Genomic DNA, 10718 nt, shown 5'->3' on the forward strand with positions numbered 1-10718 from the left:
ACTGTATAAATATTGGATAGCTTGATGCAATTAGTGGTTGGTGGTTTATCTGTAAAAGGGGTGATTCTGACACCTTTTAAGCTTTCTGTTTATCTGTGTTTTTGGCATTTTATAAAATGAATATATGTCACATTTACTTTGGGAATAAAAAGGTTATCATAAAATAAAACATAATCCACTGTCCTCTGAATTATTAACCTGTTTGTTACCTGTGTAAATTTTTGTTGAGCATGAACCAGTTACTATTCTGTCTTTGGGGATTCTGCTGTGAACAAGCCAGATGAGGTCTTTCTTTGAGCCTTTAGAGAGGACATGGTCCCACCAACACCTTGATTTTAGCCTCAAGGTGTTGACTGAGGCTCCTCAAAAACCTCAAGGTGTTGATTTAGCCTCCATAAGTCCAGAGAATCAGTTTCTTTGTTTTAAGTCACCCAGGTTGTGATAATTTGTTTTGGTGGCCCTAGGGCATGAATGTACCCCTTTTATTCCTTGAATTTTATTAACCAATGATGTAGATTTCCATTTTGGAAATAGATAGTCTAATTGTCTCCCACTTTGCAGGTGGGGAAACAGATTCTTTGGAGATGTGTAGCTTATCTCAGACTCCATAGAGCATGGTGTCCGTAGCAGAGCCAGGACTCAAACCCTGCTCTCTTCTCCTTGGTGTTTAGGCTGTCCCCATGATTCCCAACTTAGAGAACTGGGTTTCTAGCAGGTTTTTTTGAAGTTTTTCTTTTTTTGGTAAGTTTTTATTTAAATTACAGTTAGCACACAGTGTAATATTAGTTTCAGGTGTACATACAGTAATTGATAACACCTGGTGCTTATCACAAGTGCCCTCCTTAATCCTCATCACCTCCCCACTGGTGACCATCAGTTTGTTCTCTATAGTTAAGAGTCTGCTTCTTGGTTTGCCTCTCTGTATTTTCCACGGTGTTTGTTTTGTTTCTTAAGTTCCATGTTTGAGTGAAATCATATGGTGTGTGTCCAGCAGTTTCCATGAAGTTTCATGCATCTGTTTCTAAGGTCATTGCTACCTTCCCTGCCTGTCACCTGCAGTGACACAGAAACCAGCCCCTGGGGGACCACTCCTTGATAGGAGCCCCTGCTCCTCTTGGCTAATGAGGTGTCCTTGCCTTAGGGCTGGCCCTGTTGTAAGACCAATGAGTCCCAGTGGCGATGAATGGACTTAGACAGCTGTTTCCAGGGGTGCTCACTGCCCCTTCTCTCTGCAGCACCTGATAGGCCCTCTGCATCATTTACTGAGGTCAGGGTGTTCCCCTCACTCAGGAAACCACAGCCCCTTCTCTGACCAGGAGAAGAAAGGCCTGCCATTGCTTTCTTTAGATGAGGTTTTTTTTTTTTTTTTAAGATTTTATTTGTTTATTTATTTATTTGACAGAGATCCCAAGCAGGCAGAGAGAGAGGAAGGGAAGCAGGCTCCCCACTGAGCAGAGAGCCCGACGTGGGGCTCGATCCCGGGACCCTGGGATCACGACCTGAGCCCAAGTCAGAGGGCTTAATCTACTGAGCCACCCAGGCACCCCTAGATGAGATCTTTGAAATTTTTTTTTCTAGATTTTAAAATGAATACACATTTTTTGAAAAAAAAAAATCAGAAAACATAAAGGACAAAGAAAACAAAAATTACTTGCTTAATTACCAACTTTACTCTTTCTAGATGTCCAGAGGGGGGAAAAATTATATGCATCTGGTTATGTTATGTGTATAGACACATACATTCCTGGAACAAATTCAACTGTATTTAAAAAATAATATGAATTCTTTGTAGCCTAAGCATTTCCCCAGGTTGTCAGAAATTCTTTGTGAATACCATTCTCAACAGCTGCACCCTGCTAGGCAGATTACCCCTTAATAATCATTTATTATCTGTCACTATGCATTCAGATTGCTTCTAGTTTTTCATTAACGTAAAACACTGTTATGAGCATACTTGATATATCTTTGTGTACATTTCTGATTATGCCCTTGACACGAACTTCCTGGGTCCAAGGTTACAAGCATAACTTTTTTTACAGCTTTATTGGAGTGTGATTTACACAACATAAAATCCACCCGCTGTGAGAATATAATTCAGTAATTTTTAGTGAATGTATGCAGTCTTGCAACCATCCCTGTGGGTCAGTTTTAGAACATATTTATCACCCCAGAACATGTCCTCCCTTTCCTTTGCTGTCAGACTTCCATTCCAGCCCCAGACAATGCTGATCTATCTCTGTGGATTTCCCTTTTCTGACATTTCATATAAACAGAATCACACAATACATAGTTTTTGTGTCATTTCTTTCACTTAGGATACTGTATTTGTGGTCCATTGATGTAGCATGAATCGGGACATAGTTCCTTTTTGTAGCTGAATAGTGTCATATGGATGTACCACGTTGTGTTTATCCATTCACCTATCGATGGAAATCTGGACTTTTCCCAGTTTTTGCTTTGAATATTTGCCTACAAGTCTTTGTGTGGACGTGTTTGCATTTCTTTTGGGTAGATACCTAGGAGTGGGTCATAAGGCAAGTTTATATTTAATTTTTTAAAAAACTGCCATAGTGTTTCCAAAGTAGCTGCCATGTGTCACATTCCCATCAGCAGTGTATGAAGGTCGCACTTGTTTCCCATCCTTGTCAACACTTGCCATTTCAGTTCTAGAGCCCTTCTAATAGGTGTGTATTGGTATCTCTCTGTGATTTGGATTCTCACTTTCCTAATGACTAATGATGCTGAGCATCTTTTCTTATGCTTATCAGCTATTTGTGTCTCTTTGGAGAAATGTCTAGTCAAATCTTTTGCTCATTTTTAAATGGGGTTATGTGTCTTGTTATTTTTCATATATTATGGTAATGTGTCCTTTATTAGATACATGATTTGGAAATCTTTTCTCCCAGCCTGGGGCTTGTTGTTCCTATTTCTTTAATGATGTTTATTGAAGAATAAGTGTTTTTCATTTTGATAAAGTCCAGTTTTGGGGGAGGGTTACCCTTTTTGGTGACTTGTTTCAGAAAGCTTTGCCTAATGTAAGGTCACAAAGATATTCTCCTGTGTTTTCCTCTAGAAGTTTTTTTAAAAATATAATTCGAAATTGATTTTTTTTTTCATTTTGAATATAGCCTGTGGTAATATAAAAAAAAATAGAGATAAGCAAATGGAAGAAAATTGAGATCACTCATGATTCAGCTGGTGGGAGATAAACCACTATTAATGTTCTATTACATATGTCCATATTGGTTACCTATTGCTATATAATAAACTATCCCCAAAACATAATAGCTTAAAACAGTTCACATTTATTATCTCAGAGTTTCAATGGATCAGGAATCTGGGAGTACTTTTCTGGGTGCTTTCATCTCAGAATCACTGGCAAGGCTGTGGTCTGGGTGTCAATGGGGCAGCAGTCATCCTAAGACCCGACTGGGAGAGAAGGTGTTTCCAAGCTTCCTCATGTGGCTGTTGTCAGGCCTCAAGTCCTCGCTTGCTACAGGTTGGAGGCGTCAGTTCCTTGCCATATGGGGCTCTCCAGAGGGTGACTGGCAACCAGGCAGCTGGCTTCCCTGAGGGCAAGAGAAAGAGAGCAGGTGCTCAAATAGAAGTCACAGTCTTCTATGTAACCTGGTCTTGGAAGTGACATTCCATCATTTTGTGCCTTGTTCTGTTCATAGAGGTGAGTCACCAGGTCCAGCACCCTCTAGAGGGGAGGGGATTACACAAACACATAAATATCAGGAGGTGTCTTGGAAGGCTGCCACAATGTCCTTCTTGCTCATTTTCTATTTTTCTAATAAAGTAGGTAGCGACTCTTTACCTGTGGAACATACAAACGTAGGAGCTCCTTTCTAGATTCTGGACTCTACTGGGTTGGAATATCCATGGGTGGAACTGCTCCCCCTCTTGCCCAGCCCTCTGGAAGGCTGTCTTGTAAAAAAACTCTACAGGTCATTCTAATGGGAGCCAAGGTTGAAGATCACTGGCAAATTTAAATGTAAGTGGATGTGTCTCGTATGGATTACAATTGTGCATATTGCTTAGAACAACATTTTCCCCCTCAAATAGTCTGGAATACAAGTGTGGCTTCAGTTCCCAGGGTGAGGCCACCATTTCCGTTCCTCTACTCCTCAGGGAACTGTGTTTGAGGGTCGCTTTGCTGGCAGAGCCCCAGCAACCTGGCCTGATAATCTTGACCTTCGCTTCTGGGGACTTCAGAGTCGCCGAGCAGGTGGCAGAGGCTGCCTGCCCCTGTGTTTGGTTCCGGAGCAGCTCCAACATCAATTCATCAGCCCACAGGACACTTTTAGATGCAAGTCTGCTGGTGTGGGGACTTTATGAGAACAGGAATCCCTGGCTGTGAAATTGCTGGCATTTCATGATGTGAGAGAAGATTTACAAGCTCATGCTGTGCTGGCTCTAAATCCTGGCCTAGCAATTATGTAATCAAGCCTGGGAAGCAGGCAGAATGTGAGGAGGTAGCAGGTGGGGGACAGGGAAAGCTACCACCCCACTGTGCTTGGGACCACTGGCTCTAGCCATGTACCCAGAGGGGCTTGGTTTAGGGTTCCCTCGGGGGAGGAGTCACACAGTAGTCTTTAGTGAATGAACGGGCATGTAGCATTATGTAAGGTCATGGGCTCAAAATGGAAGAACTTTCAAAGCCCCTCTCCCCTACCCCCGGTGCTCCTTTAACACCTTTCTTGCTAAGAGGCCATTCTGCTTCTGCTCAGTATTCACCCGTACTACCTAGTGCAAAGGAGACATCTGCCACACGCTCTCCCATAACCCTATTTATTGAATTATTTATTTATTGCATAATCTTATCTCTACTGAATATATATTTTTGGCTTTTTTTTTTTTAGTTGTTTTGTTACTTGTCTTCCTCACTAAAACATAAACTTCCTGACAGCAGGAACCTTGTCTGTTTGACACTCAAGTTATTGCTGGACCTTAATACCTATGTGTTCATGAATGAATGGGTATTTGGATACTTCTAAGGGCGGGGAACTCACTATCTTACTTGACTGTTGGCTCTTCCTCAGCTTGCCATCTACTTCCATGTGACCTTTCACTGTCCTCCCTTGTAGGGCTTCTCTGAATAAGCACACTCCTTTCCCCCACTGGAGCTGGAGTCTAGAGGTTTGAAAACAGTGGCCACCCACATGCTTTCTGAGATGAGCATTTCTCTTTCTTGTGCCTGTCCCTCACATGTCAGTGCCATCTTAGTTACCCTCCTCTGAAGAGCTCTGGTGCACCCTCAGTAAGTTAGGTTTACTTGGCAGTTTGCAGAATTTGAGACCCTCCTCCCCCAACAAACATTCAGATCATGTCTTCATGCTCCAGGTTTTTAGGTAGGAAAACAGTTAGTGGGTCTAACTGAATATTGATGCTTTTAACCAGTTTTCATTCTGCTTTGCCCCAAATTTCCAGGGAACAAAAGAAGGGGCCCTTGGATTTGGGGTTGCCAAATGGTTCTACTGATTTCATCATCCCATAACTCTTAGGACCAGGGTGAAGGGTATAGTGCTGAAGGCAGTGTGCACCATGTGGTCCCACCCACCAGAGGAGAAGGGGACCAGCCTTCTGTCCTTCATGGGCAGTGCTTATCTCGGGGAGGGATAGGGAAGGAAGGGGGCTCAGACCGCTAGGAGATGCTACCAGAATCTGAGGTGAAGGGCTAGAGCATTTGAAAATGGACAATTTTCTTATTATTCTTATAATTTAATTGACAAGTCAAAGTTCAGCCCCATTTTTTTTGCCTGGTCGGGAGATAAAGCAAAGTGCGCAGGTGTGTCAGGAAGCTGGCTGGCTCTCTGCCCCCATTCGCTCAACTCCCTCAAGCTTGGGGCAGACTCACCACACTGCCGACCAGCTTGATAGGCCCATCCTGACTGCCCTCCTCCTGTTGGTAGACATGGTCCTTCTGGTCCCAGGTGTAGGTCCCCACTCTGACTCTTGGTGGGGTGCTCTGAGGAGCCCTGCAGGGAACTACATGGAGGGGCTTGAGAAGCCAGCAGGTGCCCAGGAGGGGAAGGGCCAGAGGCTGTATTGTGGTATCTGGCTCCCATCAGCCACTGCTCTGGGCTGGGCCTCGGGCTTGTCCCTGGTCCCTCGAGATAGGCCTGAGGCCTGAGCAGGGGGGCATTTGGGTGAAGTACACAAGATTTCTGGCTGCTGTTCCATAGGTGACAAGGAACAGAGGGAAGCATGAATCACAGATCATTTTGTTTATCCCCATGTCCACTCACTCGTTCACACGTGTTCTGGGTCGGCTGCAGCCAGGTCGGTGCTGGCTCCCTCTCTCACCCTTCCTCTTCCAGCAGCCCCATCTCCTTCTTGAAGGATAGGATATTTCTAAATAAAACATTCAGCAATAAAAATGAAGGGCCTAGGAAGAGCCAATTGTGTGTAAATACTACTTATTTTTAAACATTTTTAAATGATAAAGTACCATAATTAGAGTTTTATAGAAAATTCCACATTCTCAATCAATCTCCAGTCTCATAAGATGCCCCCAACTCATTTCTCAGTGCAAGTGTATGCATTTCATTGTCATTCTGAAAATCATAGCTTGACATATTTTACAGAGAGGAAAGGGTTTTGGGCAACAGCTTTATTAAGGAAAAGAACAGAGGTTCAACATCCCCAGAACCCTGGTTGGGATTCAGGGAATGGTCAACATCACTTAGAAAAGGCGGCTTCCAATCACACACTGTCCCAGATCAAACACACAATGAACAAAAACTTTAACGGGCTGGTTAGGGCTTATGAAAAGCGTGCATATTCTGTCCCATGGAAGAGAGAAGGCCTAGTCTGGGCAGGTGAGGTATCTGTTTCGGCAGGAGAGCCACGAGGTGGGAGGAGTTGGTGAGAGCCCTTTCTACCACCAGTTCACCACCACCCACCCCCCCGCCCCCGATATCCAGACTCCCTCTGCTCACCTGCTCCACAGGTAAGGCAGGGCCCCACACAGAGGTGCATTCAGATGTTATCTGAGAGATGCTGACCACTACTATTGCTATTAATTGGTGCCCACAATCAGTGTATCACATATCTGATGAACATACTTGGGGACAAGGACCCTCAGTTTACCAGCTCTCACTAGTTTCTGAATCCTGATTTAGAAGCAAACCTGTTGGTGCTTCAGTCTCCCCACCTCCAACATGGGCAGTCACACGGTGATGAGCCCCGGGGAGCTCGTAGCAGTTACTGTTGTGTAAACAATGAGTGGTTCAAAGTGTTCTGAGGGCCCTTGTGCTGTTCCGGCAGATCTGTGTTACCGAGCCTATGAAATCTGAGGCCCATGAGTTAAGGAAGAGGGGAGCACATGTTCCTGCTGCCCCGGGGGCTGGGGGTGAGTACCCCGTTGTGCACACTGTGTACCCTGGCTTTGCAGCTCCCTGCTTCGCTCACTGCCAGCCAAGGTCAGCGTTTTCGCCCCTGGTAACATTTATAGCTTTAATTGTGCCACTGAGGGTCACTGTGCCTTCCTCTTCTGGTCTATTTCAGTCAGAGCCTCCAGGTCAAGAGGAATGGGATCTGACAGTTGTGGTGTGCAGCTGGAATCCTCCAGCAGGTGTCTGAGCACATGGACCAGGCTCCACTCGGATGCCATGTGCTATGAAAGGCCGGCAGTGTGCTCTTGGGGCTGACTTTCTAATCTTGCTGAGTCTCCATCCCCCATCACTAAAGTGGGGATTAAAAGGGCCTACCACACAGGACTGTTCTTCAACTGAACTATATTTAAAGAGCAGGGCAGAGAGCTTGGCACAGAATTGTGCTTGGTCAATGAGAGTGTCCTTTTCTCAGTGGGTCCTTCCTGGTGTGAGCAGCCCAGGCCAGTCTGGGACAAGCTGCCTTCTTCTGCAATCCTGGGCATCACAGTGGGGCCACTTCTTGGCTGGGCTTCCAGAATCTTCCATGTCTTTTTGTGCCACAGGGAATAGGGGTTCCTCAGGACTCTCTTTGTACCCAATCCTGATGATTGGGGTTCCTAAAGACTCACTTTGCATCCAATGTCCCATAATGTATCACAGGTAAGAAACTGCTCTGGGGTTGCAGGTTCTCTCCAAGTTCTCTTGCAGTGTTTATGGAACCAGGGCTGGGGGCCCCCAGGCTCTGTTCATGGATAATTGCAGGAACCCTAAGTTTTATTCTGGCCAGTCACATGGTCCTCTAGATGTGGGATCCTTTAGTCATTTGCCCAGAAGGGCCATTTTGGAAAATAGGTCACATTTCCAAGACCACAGGATCTTATTGACCACCCCTTCCTCTGACTCCCCATCATGTGCATATTCATGTGCACGCGCGTGGTGCCCACACACACACACACACACACCCTGCTTCTCAGCCCATGAAATTCCTAGCTCTAGTTGTTTGATCACTGGGCTCTTGTTGTTCTTGTCTGCCTGGTTTTGGTTTTATTGGTCCTGCAGGGTTTTGGGTAAATTGTCTTTTCTCCTTTTGAAAGTGAACATCGTATATATGAATCAATGTCAAAGTTTCCCCACAAATTAACTTGTGTTGCCAAGTTAACTAGCTTCTGTGCTGGTCTCAGAAGCCAAGCTTTTCTGGTAATCTCTGTTTATTGAAGTTTCTGGAGATTACACTGGGTTAAAATATACTTGTTACCATTTGCAGTTATGTGTTTTAATAAGGATTCCTCAATATTGTACAGTCCATACAAAACAGAAATAAGTCCAGTTTCTTTCTTCTTTTTTTTTTTAAAGATTTTATTTATTTATTTGACAGAGAGAGATCACAAATAGGCAGAGATGCAGGCAGAGAGAGAGAGGAGGAAGCAGGCTCCCTGCTGAGCAGAGAGCCTGATGCGGAACTCGATCCCAGGACCCCGAGATCATGACCTGAGCCAAAGGCAGCGGCTTAACCCACTGAGCCACCCAGGCGCCCCAGTTTCTCTCTTCTAATCCCTGATTTTGTTTTTGCTTATCAAGTAATCTTCTTGTTCGTATAGAGTCCATGTTAAGATCAACTTACTGCAATAAGTTAATGTTATATTTATTTATAAAATTGAATTCCTTATAAAATTTATATAATACATTTATACAAATTCTTTTAAAGTACATTTCTATGCTTGTATATTGTCAGTGTAGGCAAGTGCTGTAACAAATAATCCTATAAATGTCAGTGTCTTAATTTATGTGAGAATACAGTGTGGGTCAGCAGGGGTACTGTTCCACAGTCATTGAGGAACCCTGGTGTCTTCCCCCAAGTAGCTCCATCTTCTTCTGGGTCTTTGAAATCCTCTTCACTTAGCTCATGGATGGGAAAAGTGGAGCCTTTTGGGAGTTCTGTGGCCAGCCCTGTAAATGGGTTTGTATAGGGCAGGCCTATGGTTGTGCCCATTACTTTATCACTTACGCTTATACCCCATTGGCTAGAACTCAGCCACATGTTCATCATACATGAATACAAGGAAAGGATGTATGTGTCTAGTAGGAAAAAAAGCTGAATAATTGGTGAGAAGTGGAAGTTGCTGCTATCAATGTATAACCTCACCCAAATGTGAGGTCCATGAAAGAGCTCTTGGCAGGCGGAATGATGACCTCCTAAAGATGTCCATGTCCTAGTCCCCAGAACCTGGGAGTACGTTACCTTACATGCAGAAGGGGCTTTGCAGATATGATTAAGAATCTTGATATGGGGAGATTTTCCCAGACAACCTGATGGAGCCCGTGTGATCCCAAGGGTCCTTATAAGTAAGTGAAAGAGAGAGTCAGGAGAGTCCGAGAGATTTGAAGAGGCTGTACCACTGGCTTTGAAGATGGAGGGAGGGGCTATGAAGCCTGGAATATAGGCAGTCTCTAGAAGCTGGAGAAGGAAGAGACTCTCCCCTAGGCCCTCTAGAAGGAAAGTAGCCCTGGGAACACCTTGAATTTAGCCCAGTGAAGCCTACTGTAGGTTTCTGATCTCTAAGACATCGAGATAATACATTTGTATTGTTTCAAGCCACTAAGTGTGTGGCGGTGTCTTAAAGAACAATAGGAAATGAACACAGAACTCATTCTACTTTGTCTCCCTACCATGTGCCTGACCTATAGTAGGTGCATTTTCACATGATGTTTGATGGGGAGCAAAGTAAACCTCTGAAGTAGGAACTGAGGTCATCAAGGAAAGCTCAAGGTTGGGAGAGTATTGTCATGGAACCAAGGTAAGAAAGGGACCGGGCTTCCAAGTGGGCAGTGGTGGCCTAGAAGCAGCAGAGTGAGAAGCAAGCCTGTTCCTGTTCTCCTTTCTCTTTGAGTTGGGGGTGAGGTAGTGTCAGGGGAGCTGAGCTTCTGTTTTGGGAGGAAGCAGAGGAGCATGGCAGTGAAAGGTTCGTGGAAGTAGAAGGGGTGGTGGTTAAGAGCTCAGGCTCTGGAGTCACACTGCCAGGGTTCAAAGTCTAACCTCATTCCCCTTCCTGCTATCCAGCTGTGTGACCTTATGTGCCTCATTATTATTGTTGTGGAACAAACTACCGCAAAACTCCATGATGTAAAACTATCATTGTATTATGCGCTTGCATTCTGTGCTTTGGACAGGGCGAAGTGAGGACAGCTTGTCTCTGATTTGTAATTTCTGGGCCTCAAGGGAGCAGATTCAAAGGCTAGGATACCAACACATTTGGGGGCTAGAATCATCGGGAGTTTGATATGGGCTGCCCGTCAGCTGGGTTCTCGGTGGGAGCTGTCAGCCGGAACACCTGCATAGGG

At 44.7% G+C, this 10718-nt stretch overlaps 1 long non-coding RNA gene across 1 annotated transcript; it reads right to left on the reverse strand.

The window, feature by feature from the left end:
• Positions 1–3285: 3285 nt before the first annotated feature.
• Positions 3286–6053, reverse strand: LOC131821972 (uncharacterized). The gene is made up of 2 exons (XR_009350035.1): positions 5861–6053; positions 3286–3569 (listed from the first exon to the last, which is right to left on the reverse strand). It is a non-coding gene; the product is annotated as an uncharacterized LOC131821972 (long non-coding RNA).
• Positions 6054–10718: the final 4665 nt, after the last annotated feature.

The sequence above is a fragment of the Mustela lutreola genome, chromosome 1, assembly GCF_030435805.1.
Source record: "Mustela lutreola isolate mMusLut2 chromosome 1, mMusLut2.pri, whole genome shotgun sequence".
NCBI lineage: Eukaryota > Metazoa > Chordata > Mammalia > Carnivora > Mustelidae > Mustela > Mustela lutreola.